The sequence below is a fragment of the Rhineura floridana genome, chromosome 3 (genome assembly GCF_030035675.1).
Source record: "Rhineura floridana isolate rRhiFlo1 chromosome 3, rRhiFlo1.hap2, whole genome shotgun sequence".
Lineage (NCBI taxonomy): Eukaryota > Metazoa > Chordata > Lepidosauria > Squamata > Rhineuridae > Rhineura > Rhineura floridana.
Genome location: NC_084482.1, coordinates 153,921,972 through 153,933,800, shown reverse-complemented (window position 1 = coordinate 153,933,800; position 11,829 = coordinate 153,921,972). Strand labels below are relative to the sequence as shown.

Below are 11,829 nucleotides of genomic sequence, written 5' to 3'. Positions count from 1 at the left end.
TGAATATCGCTGTGTAATTGTGACATACGTGTGTATGAAATATAATAGATGCTAATTAAATGTATCCTTGGGAGGCTGGAAGTGAGGAGCCTGCTTATTAGCTAAGCCTGCAGCCCAGCTGTGAGGGAGTCTAAACCAATCATGGTACAGTATAATCTTTATGTCCAGGCAGCAATAGACATAAGAGTGATCAGACAGTCTTATGATTGGCCCATGCCAAATAGCCCCAGTTACACAGTTTGTTCTAAGGAGAGAAGGAACAGAGAAAGCTTTAAAGAGGATTTTTGTGGCATAGCAGGCAGACTGTTCTTGTCACAGAAGGAACTCCAGGCCTGCTGGGGAAAGAGTTCAAGGAGTGAGTGAGTGAGTGAGTGAGAATACCATCCAGGATTTCTAGACCAGATGCCACTGGAAAGTAATTTTTTGTGGCAGTTTCCACAGGGAAAGGTACAGGAGTGGTGTGAGGTCAGACTTTAAGTGAGGAATCTTCTCTGAGTGAGTACTGGAAAAGACTAGCAGCAGGCCACAACCAGAAGACCTGTGAAACTGAGCCCCAGGAAGCAGAAAGAAGCTCTTCCAGAAGGGGTTTGGAATCTGGAGGAGGTACTCAGGAGAAGCACAACCTGATCCCTATTCCTATATTCCTATGTAAAAATTAAATAAACCACATCTATCATTTTGCTTTATTCCAGGGCAAGGAAGAGCTGCAGGTGAGAATTCTCAAATGTAGTCCATGCATGCAATGATTCTCACATGTGGCCCCCAGCTTTGTACATGTGTGGGTCCTTGTAGGGGACAGCAGCAGGACCCCCAGCATCACACCTGCACCCGGCATCATAAACCCTCTAGGTGGCTGTGCAAAGCTGACCAGGGGGCCACTGAAGGCACTCCTCACCCAGAGCGCTATTTACCCTAGGGCTGGCCCTGCATACAGTTGTATGTGCAAAGGCATCCATGCAATCTGGAACTCTGACTGTGTAGGGTTCCAGATTGTGTGGATGCCTTCAAACATCCAGCTATAAGCACAAAGGCTTCTTCCCGGTAGATGTTTGCACTGACATGTGGGCATCAGGGATGGGACAAGCCAGAGTATGGAAAACAGGGGGTAGGGCTAATCCATGCTCACATATTGATTTCATCTGAACAGGGCTTAACTCTGCAGCCAGTCACACCATTTCACCACCAGTTTATAAGTTCAAGCAAGAGTATATAAGCTCCAATATGAGAACAGATGAGCAAAAGAAACAGGCTAATAAATCCATACCAGATATATGTTGGAGTATTCCGGTCAAAATTTATTTAGTAAATTTCTATCCCACCCTTTCTCCTCAAAGAGCTCAGGGCAGCAAATATCAGAATATTAAAAGAATACTGATGACATGCATGTGTGATGGACATGTGAGATGATTCAGGATTACTGGAAGGAGATGGCAAGGTCTATTAGGAATTTATCTTCATATTCATTACATCTGTTTGCAAGAAAGGTTTTCTTCACATACACAGCAGATCTGGTGAACGAAACAAAAAGAACATCAAGAAGTCATTATCTATTTAGTAGTAACACCAAGTAAATGGAAGAATATTGAAAGGCCCTTGAGCAGCACATTGTATGTGGTTAAACTAATACGTCAGGTAAAATTTTGTGAAGGAAGGGAGAGGTCAAATAAGATAAGAATCTATTAGGACAATGGAATTGGCTTGCAACCTATTGGAACTGATGATTTAATAACAATGTACCCTTGAAAATATTAGCATTTTGATTGAAGTAGAGACACTTCCTCTCGACAGATTGAGATGTATATATTCAATTACTTAAGCTTAAACGTTATTCTTAATATTGACCTTGTTGGTGATGTCTTTTTTCTGTGCTGATTTATCCCCCCTTTTCTTGAATAAGACATTGCTCTTTTTAACAATGATTAAATTATCTAACAAAAAAGAGGAAGTGAATGGATTTAACACTTACTGGTGAATGGATTTAATTATTAGCTGCACATATTTAGTAAACTGGATATTATGTATTATATATACAATAATGCTTGTATTTAGATTTTAATATATTTTTGTGAAATACTGTGAGTGGGATATAAATTTAAAAGAAATAAATAGAAAACACTATTTTTGTTAACTTAATGCAGAAACAAAGAAAGCTCACAACTCTAATAAAATAAAGGCTTTTTAAAGGATTGTAGCCTTGGGGCAGCACATATAAATTAAATTAAGTTTCACATAAAATTTTGCCTCAGTTCTATAAAAATAATATGAAATAACTTTGAACATCTGAAAGAAAGGGCTTATCCACATGGGAGCATTTCCTCATAGCAAATACACAGCTTTTACCATTGTAATAGATTTGCACCATCCACACTTCTTGCTCAATGGTAGCTGCAGATCTGTTGCTTTCCATCCACACAAATAGGTGTTCTTCTGGGAAGGATTTGTGTCGCTGTTTCCTTGTGGCCCTAATTTTACATTTTTACTCCCTCTAGTTGCTCAGTTACTGGGCATGTGCAAATATTTTTGACTGGCACAGCATTTCCACTCCCTCCCGCCCCCACTGCTTCCTGAAAAGTTCTGCCGCCACTGCTTCCCATCACAGTTCTTTCAGTTGCACAAGCAGCCCTCCCTCTCCTCTTTACACTAGTCTGTTAGGAGAGAGAATTATTTTGGGAGTTGATGAGAAGAGGGGACCACCTCTTCTTCCTGGTCTGCTATAGGGGTGCAATCCTCTCCTTTTTTATGTTTAGTCTTTAAGTGTGGCCCCCTGCTGGTCATTAATGATCCGATTCCGTTTCCCTTCACTAACTCATCATTTCCCTGATCTCCTCCATAATTTTTTTTTGCTTTGCAGAGAATTATCAATATTATAATAATGATTTATTCATAAGTCTCCACTGGTATCGACGTTTATTCTCAGCTCTGTAATGATAGAAAATACTTTGATAAAAGTATTGATCACATTATCGATGATTTCAAAGCGAGTTTTTTAAAACAAAATCGGGAGGGAAAAACGGAAACCAGACATGGAGAGACGTTACTTCAAAATTCTCTCTGTAAGGACAGAGAATATGGGGGGGGAAAGATAAAATTTGATGGCAATTCCGATTAGATTACTGTGGAAATGGAGCCCGTCGCTGGTCGGTTATAAGGACTTGAAGGAAGTTTACTCGGGGAGGAAGGGAGGAAAGAAGAAAGGGCTACAGCAATCTGTGAAAGGGGGAGGACAGAGCAGTCAGAAGTTGCTGGATAAACCACCAGAAACAAAATAGAATTCATGGGAGAGTTAGTGGGCGGAGAAAGGCAAACAGCAGAAAGTGATAATTCACCCACCCACTAAAAAGCATAGAAGCAAACAGTCTGCAAAGATGTGTGGAGTCATATTGTTCTAAACTTTTCGTATTATCAGCGGATTGGGTTAGTATGGATTTACGGGGGGGGGAACTGCACGATAGCTTCTGTTTGCCAGTAAAGTCATGTGAACAATGCAAATTAAAAGGAGATGTGAGTAGCACCAAACACACAGTAAACCACCATGTGGATGAGCCTCAAGTCTGAGTTTGTCTGATTTATCCTGATGTAACTAAAGGTGTCAAAATAGCTGTACAACTCAAGACTACAGTCCACTCAGGTGGCCAGGTATCCTCTATCATAGAGGTTCCCAACTTTGGTCCACAGACCACCAGTGGTCCATGACCTTCATTCAGGTGGTCCATGGTGTGTCTGGATTTGTAGTTGAAGACATTAGATGGCACATCCACCACATAACATTCATATTGATTTGTATTGTATTGCTTTTTATATTGTATTTTATTTTCTTACAATTTCAATTCTATGGAACTCACATTGTAATACAATATAAAAGAATCTAAAATATAATTAAAAATGTGATAGCTTCTAGCACAACACATTACAATTGCTACCACAGGCAGAAAAACCATGAAGTGGTCCGCCAAGACCCTCAGCCATTTTCAAATGGACTGTGGGAAGAAAAGTTTGGAACCGCTGCTCCATCATATGGGACAGGCCAGTATTTCCAATGGGATAGTGTCTTCTTTCCCTATTTGGTAAAATTCTGGGAAACTGGGCACTCAGGGAGGGGTGTTACAAAGTATTTAAAAATAATAATAATAATAATAAATAATAGCAAATCCAAAGGCTAATCTGATTCCAGGGGCTTCTGCCCTCCCTATGAAGCAGCACTGTTGAATGCTGCTCAAGCTTGTGACTGTGTGCAGAAAGAGGTGACATTTCTTTAAGTACACCCTGCCAGAGAAAATGCATTAAAATGTGCTGGCATACAATGATGTGCCCTACTGCACCACCTTCAGAGGGAACAAGGATCAGAAACAGCAGCAGCTCAGCGGCACCCAAAGCAACAGCCCCAGCCACAAAAAGAACAGCTTTTTAATGGGAGAAGAAGGGAGTTGTATAATCAGACAGAACCAGTTTCTGGGGAGCAAAAATAGAGAGTGAGGAAGGAGGCTGGAGAGAGAAAAGGAACTGATTTGGAGTGACCTGGGAAAGGAGTACAAATCAGCTGGATTTATTTTGGGGTGTTTTGGATGAAAAATCAATTGGCTTAATATCTATGAAATTTAAATTCTAGCAATTCAAAATGAGGTTCTTAAATTTGCCCCAATAAGTAAGAAGGTGGTGACCAAACAGGATCTGAGAAGCTAAAATCAGTTTGGAAAGATTTCTTTTAAATTTGTTAGCAGAAGACTAGTGAATGCATTTTAGTTTATAAAAAACATGAGCATAATAATATAAAAAAAACCCAACAGAACATTATACATGGATGAATCTTGGGGAAGGGAGAAATAAGGGATAGTATATGCAGATATTTATAGGGAAAACAAAATAGAGTATGAATATGTAACTGAACCTTCAAACTTAACTCTGCTCAGAAATACAGTATTGAAGACTAACTACAGCTCAACCATTGCTGAATCCTACATTGGTTCACCTGAACTTTCCAGTCAAAGCTTGCTACATTATCCCAGCTGTCCTGATGTCATGGTATTTTACTTTAAGAGAAGAACATAGCTACCAATCCAGGAATCAGGCTCCTGTGGTCTTAGATGCATGTTACTAAAAATCAGTCTGCTGTCCAAGATAAAGGATCCAGAAGTACAAGGGCAATAGCTTCATGGTCTCCCACTAAATTCTTTCACCTAAAAGTGCAACCTACCTATCTCCCAATCCTACCTGGGGATGTTGGAGGAGATTCAGGAGACTGAACCTGGAACCTGCTGTATGCAAAGCAGATGCTTTATTAACTGAGCTACAGCCATTCCTATGATCCTATGTTTATCCCTCTATAAGCATTTTGATGGAGTAAGGACCTGTCTTCTTTGCCATGTCATTCTGTAAAGCATTACGTACATGGATGTAACTAAATATATAACATCAAGCAATTGTACACTTAAACTCATAGAAAAGCAACACTATAATTTGATATAGAACCTGTTGCAGAAGAGCAACCAATTTTAGTTAGTTAGTTTAATAAATCACCTAGTAGGAGCCCAATAGTTGCTGTTACATTAAAACAGGCAGCCCTGTAGTCTACAGTATTAACAAGTGACCCTGCAATATTCCTTCTCTTCTTTCTCCAGAGCTACCCCAGTCAGAGGTCCTGCCTGAACCCCTCCAGCCATTGTGGGAATGCACTGCACCATGTCTGATGAGAAATGTCCACAGCATTCCCCAGCAGCCCTTGGGAAGGGGCCCCTATGTAAAAGAGCTGAAAGCCACAAAAGAAGCAGGGGGAAGCTTCTTGCCCAATCTCTCGGCCTGCCCCAGCAAGACAGAATGATAGAACTCTGCAGACCAGGGGTCACCAACCTTTTTGAGCCCATGGGCACATTTGCAAACTAGAGAAACTATCATGGACACACTGCACAACAAGTACACATGCATGTGCTGCAGCCACATACATGCACACTGACTCTCCCCCACTCCTGCCAGAAACTAGGCTTGAAAAAAGTGTTTTTGCTTCCCCCCCCACCTTACTTGAGTTGATCTTGTAGCTGGAGAGGTAAGGGTTAGCCTTCCTTCCCCAGCTGCAATCTTCAGGAAGATCACCCTCCATGAATAACAATTAGGCTTGAAGAAGCCTGACTGGCTACAAAACAAGGCTTCTTGCAAGCTGTATGTGTGTGGGTGGGTGGAATGGGACCATGAAGGTGCCAGGGAAGACCTCTGTGAGTGCATGTTTATACAAACCTAGAAGCACTCTGCATACATGGTACATTAAGCAGAGTAACACAGTCTGCTTCATCCAGCAGATTTCAAGATACTAATTTACAATTCAATTTACAAAGCAGAAATGATCATTGAGTTTATTGTTTTGTTTTGTTTTTCCACCAAGAGAAGGACACCATTAGGATTTTGTGCTTAAGCACCAGAGTGACCTAGAGACATTTCTACCTGCGTATGATCAGCCTGCAAGAAATGTTTCTTTAGGCACTAGATGGCCAGGAGTGCATGTGTTCCATTCTCACTGTCCATTACCATGGATTTTCATAGATATATACACACACACGGTCACAATTCCTGCTTTGCAAGTTACTTTAAAATCTCTCTGTTTTACCAACAGCCCAACAAGAGAAGCTATACAAGGTAGCCTAGTATTTTCACCACCACCCCACATCAAACAGCCATGCTTCTCTTTTGAGCATTCTTTTTAAAAACTAAATAAAGCAATACTTTCTCCTTGGAGCAAGCATCTATTTATATGAAGGATAAGAAGTGTACTGCAGTGGCCATACATGTGCCAGCACAAGTTATAGAGAGATTTATTGGAACGACAGTTGATAGACACTTGCCTTAACATATTAACTTTTTATTACACAGGTTTAGACAGGAAAAACTGTGTATAGTCTCAAGTTAGTTTTGTATCTCAGTTGCTGTTTTAATTGTTATTTGCATTGGTTGACTATTTTATTTTTTTTAAGTTCAATACTGAAAATATAAAGTGTTGTCTTCCATCAGTATAAGCATTTCTGCTTCCCTGATGGAACTATCTCTCCTCTCCTCCCACCACACACTGGGGGAACTCCCGACCCTCTGGAGCAAATTTGAGGAGGGTGCAGGGGCATATGGGGGGAGGAAAAGGGGGAAATCCTGTTGTTCTAGCAGGAATTTTTGCGTTGGCTTCTGCTAACGCAATGAGTTAAGTGAATATAGTCCAAAAGTTTGCTGCTGCATACCAAAAAGCTTGGGACCAGGATACCTAAAAGATCTTCTCACTCTTTATATAGTCAATGAATCATTGCACTCTGCAGGTGAGAGCCTTTAGCTGATACTATCTCATCAGGAGGTCCATTCTGTACAATTTTGGAATCAGGCCTTTACTGTGGCAGCACTTCCCCTTTGGAAGCCCCTTCCATTCACATTAGACAGGCACAATCTCTACTGTCTGTTGGGTATCTATTAAAGACCTTCCTTTTTCAACAAGCCTTTTAAGTGGAGATTTTTATTCCAATCTGTCTCTGTATTAGATATGACATTGTTTCAATAGTTTTTATATATGAAGGTGTTTTTGTTGTTAAATTGCTTCAAGATATTTAATAGACAGTGAACAATTTAACGTAAGTTCAATCATTCAAATTCAAAAGAATTGCTGTAATGAGATAGAACTTAATGTCGGGACATTGCACAATAATATTTAACAGGTACTTGAGCTATATGCTATCCTATTTTGAGATTCACAAGGCTCCTCTCTTCTCTACATTGATCAGCCTTTGCCAGCCTGGTACCCCCCAGGTGTTTTGGACTACAACTCCCATCAGCCCCAACCGGCAGAGCCATGCTAGCTGGGCTGATGGGAGTTGTAGTCCAAAATATCTGAAGGGCACAAAGTTGGCAAAGGCTGACACAGATGGATTCATAAGGGGTATTTCCATTTTAAACTAGGTTCTTGTTACAGCAACACCACTGAGACTGGAATCCAGCTTGTCTCCTTTAATTGCTGTGATTTTACCTCTGAATATTTTTTAATCCCACATAAAAATATGACAAAATTTAGCCTGAATTTTATCTCTGTGTGTATGAGTTATACACACAGTTAAGTGTCCCATCATCATGAATTCTGGTGTGGTGTTCATTGTAGTGGTACCGATCATAGGAATTTCATTTGGTCTTCATATAGCTGTCACCTGTTTTATCAGAGTGGTTTCATTCTAATTTAACATTTCTTAATGGGCAAGATAAAGGTAAAGTGCTAGCCATGTGGTTCAGAAGAGGGCAACCAGAATGATCAAGGGGATGGAGCGACTCCCTTACGAGGAAAGGTTGCAGCATTTGGGGCTTTTTAGTTTAGAGAAAAGGCAGGTCAGAGGAGACATGATAGAAGTGTATAAAATTATGCATGGCATTGAGAAAGTGGATAGAGAAAAGTTCTTCCCCTCTCTCATAATACTAGAACTCGTGGACATTCAAAGAAGCTGAATGTTGGAAGATTCAGGACAGACAAAAGGAAGTACTTCTTTACTCAGCGCATAGTTAAACTATGGAATTTGCTCCCACAAGATGCAGTAATGGCCACCAGCTTGGACGGCTTTAAAAGAAGATTAGACAAATTCATGGAGGACAGGGCTATCAATGGCTACTAGCCGTGATGGCTGTGCTGTGCCACCCTAGTCAGAGGCAGCATGCTTCTGAAAACCAGTTGCCGGAAGCCTCAGGAGGGGAGAGTGTTCTTGCACTCGGGTCCTGCTTGCGGGCTTCCCCCAGGCACCTGGTTGGCCACTGTGAGAACAGGATGCTGGACTAGATGGGCCACTGGCCTGATCCAGCAGGCTCTTCTTATGTTCTTATGTTCTTATCTGAGCCAGCCTGCCAGCCTGGCTTCTCTCTCTCTGTGCCTTTCATTCAGAGAGAGGGGGGTGGGGACAACTGCAGTGTTTTATGGCCAATAATTCGAAAGAGCACAGAAGGGAGAAAGAGAGTCAGAAAGATCACATACTTGTCAATCTCCTGGAATCTTTCTGCTCAAATGTTTATTACCAAGCCCCTTTTAAAAACTCCCCTTTTCCCTTTGTGCTTTATGAGAAACTGAAGCACCCATATTTCTTATTTTTTTTATACAAAGAAGAAAAAAGCATCCGATTTAAGGAAGCAGGCTTCTCATTTGTGTGAAATCATCCTAATCTTTAATAAATATATAGACATATATCACACAAGGATATCTTTATCTATCTATCAGCTATCTATCTCACACAAGGAACAGGATTAAATGAAACTAAGTTAGGACCCAGCCTCAGTACAGATGGCTTGTGACCGGCACAATACAAAAGCCAGCTGAGTGCCAGAACCACTGCTGAAAAACGGCAAGCAATTTTATAGCATCAGTTATACCAGCAATGAGTGACTTCTCCTCCCAAGCTCCCACCTCCTTTGTCTCCCCCTCCCCCCCAGTTCGGGAAGGTAATCATTCTACGTATATCACTAGCTTGTTTAAATTGGAGATGAAAAACTGCAAAAGTACAACTTAATTGAACCCTGCATTCTGTTATTACAAATGCTGCCGACCTCTCTCACAGTCCATTATCGCAGGGTTCTTCTGAATGCTTTAATTAAAGACAATAAAGCTAATAAAAAGGCATCATTTTCCTGTCTTCAGCACCGCTGGAGAGTTGGGCTGATGAGTCTAGATTATTCCCTGCTAATGCTTCTCTCCTGCTTAGGCTGATATTGCTTTCTCTCCTTCCTCTCTCCCGCCACTCCTTCCCTCCCTCTTTTCTCCCCACCTCCCCAGCTTGCAAATAATAAGTGTGCCTGAATTCCAAGAGATCCTTTTGTTCGGTGTAATTGTCTGATTTTGTTTATCAAATAGAAATCGAAATATAAATATCTGAGCCCCTCTCTTTACAGTAATATTGCTCCTCACAGCTCATCATCCTAGAGATGTCTGTGAGGGAAGAAACTGGGTTTGTTTTAATAATTGCGCATCTTGACAGCTCAGGCAAGGGACAGGAATACAGAAACGGGCTTGTCTTTCTATGCAGGGCAGGCTTGAACTCCTGTTCCTGGAAGTAATCCTACTGCTCTGAGTGGGGAAGTTGTTATATATCATAGGAGTAGCAGTGGCAGAATCTGGCCTTTCATGAGTAATGTGACACCTCCCCATAATTAGTGTGCTGCTTAACTAATGGGCCATATGTGCTATCTTTCTTTGCTTTCATCCCAGTTATATTAATGACACTGAATTGACAGCATGTTTGAGGCTGATTAAGACACTCTTGTTGGGTGAACTCCAGGCTTTACACTTTCACTACCGTTGCCACTGAATTTCACCTACAGCAAAGTTGGAATTTGGTGGCTCCTGCTTATCTGAGGAACATTTGAAGAATTAAAACACTTTTGACAAGAGACTAATGGTTTGTTTGGTTTTCCTGGAGAGGGCTGTGTATCCCTAATTTTTACCAACATGCTGGGTTAGGGATATGTACTATATTACACACATATGCATGAAAAATAAATCTCTGACATGTTTTTAAATGAAAAGAAGTGGGGGGAGGGGGGATGAGAGGGAGAGAGAAGATATTTAAGCCTTTCATTATCACCTGGTCTTCTACCCCAGGAAGACGCTTCTTCTTATAAGGAGTATAAATACGATACTTATTTCTCCTTGTATTTGTCACTGCAAGGGGCAAAACTACATGCTGTGTGTGAACTTTTTTAATGAATACCAGCCACGGTGGAGGAAGCAGGCCAGGGGGAGGCAATCTGAGCAGGAAAATTGTTTCACAGGGGAAATATTATGTGCTCCTTCCGCTGCTACTCCACTCGGACATGGAGCTGCCTGAGGCTGCTCTTCACATTTAAAAGTTAAGCCTTTGCACCTCAGCAAAAAGGGGGAGGGGAGACACAGAGGTGAACCTCATGAGATGCTGAAGGAAATAGTATATATATATATAAAAATCCTCTGAATTTTATTTATTTATTTAAAAACTCTTCATCAGAGGCAAAGCTTGTTTTATCTCCTGAGTCAATATTTTTGTCCTCTGGAGGAGAGCAGCTTCTGAGATGCACCTCTTGGTCTTTTCTAATCTGGAATTGGCACTACCCTCCCATTACATATATTTGAGTGTTAACACATTATTTTTGCCCTATACAGGAATGCATTTTGGGCCATGTCATTTTAAAAACCCATATGCTCCATCATGGAGATGGAATACCCACAGCATATCACAGAAAGGATGGCATGCTTAGGAGCAAGCATAGTGTGAATAGATCCTTATGATTATGATTAATTAAATTTATACCCCACCCTTCCTCCCAGTAGGAGCCCAGGGCAGCAAAGAAAACACTAAAAACATCATAAAAGCAGACTTTAAAATATATTAAAACAAAACATTTTTAAAAACATCTTAAAAAAAACACCTTTAAAAACATATTTAAAAGTAATTCCAGCACAGATGTAGACTGGAATAAAAGGCTTAAACGTCTTCAGTAGGCGCTGAAAAGATAACAGAGATGACACCTGTCTAATATTTAAGGGGAGGGAATTCCAAAGGGTTGGTGCCACTACACTAAAGGTCTGCTTCGTATGTTGTGCAGAATGGATCTCCCGACAAGATGGTATCTGCTGGAGGCCCTCACCTGCAGAGCATAGTGATCGACTGGGTATATAAGGGGTAAGATGATCTTTCAGGTCCCAAGCTGTATAGGGCTTTATACACCAAAACCAGAACCTTGAACTTGGCCCAGCAGCTAATGGGCAGCCAATCCAATTCTTTCAGCCAGTGCCGTCACTAGGGTTGGTGTCACCCGGTGCGGTAACTCATGGTGTCACCCCCATGGACCTCCTCCCGTACCAGACCT

At 41.1% G+C, this 11,829-nt stretch overlaps 1 long non-coding RNA gene across 3 annotated transcripts in view; it reads right to left on the bottom strand.

The window, feature by feature from the left end:
• Positions 1–1,348: 1,348 nt before the first annotated feature.
• Positions 1,349–11,829, bottom strand: part of LOC133380665 (uncharacterized) — a 134,847-nt gene continuing 124,366 nt past the window's right edge. For all 3 annotated transcript variants that reach the window (XR_009761501.1, XR_009761502.1, XR_009761500.1), the window contains one exon: positions 1,349–1,508. This is a non-coding gene — a long non-coding RNA (uncharacterized LOC133380665). The remainder of the gene's footprint in view (positions 1,509–11,829) is intronic.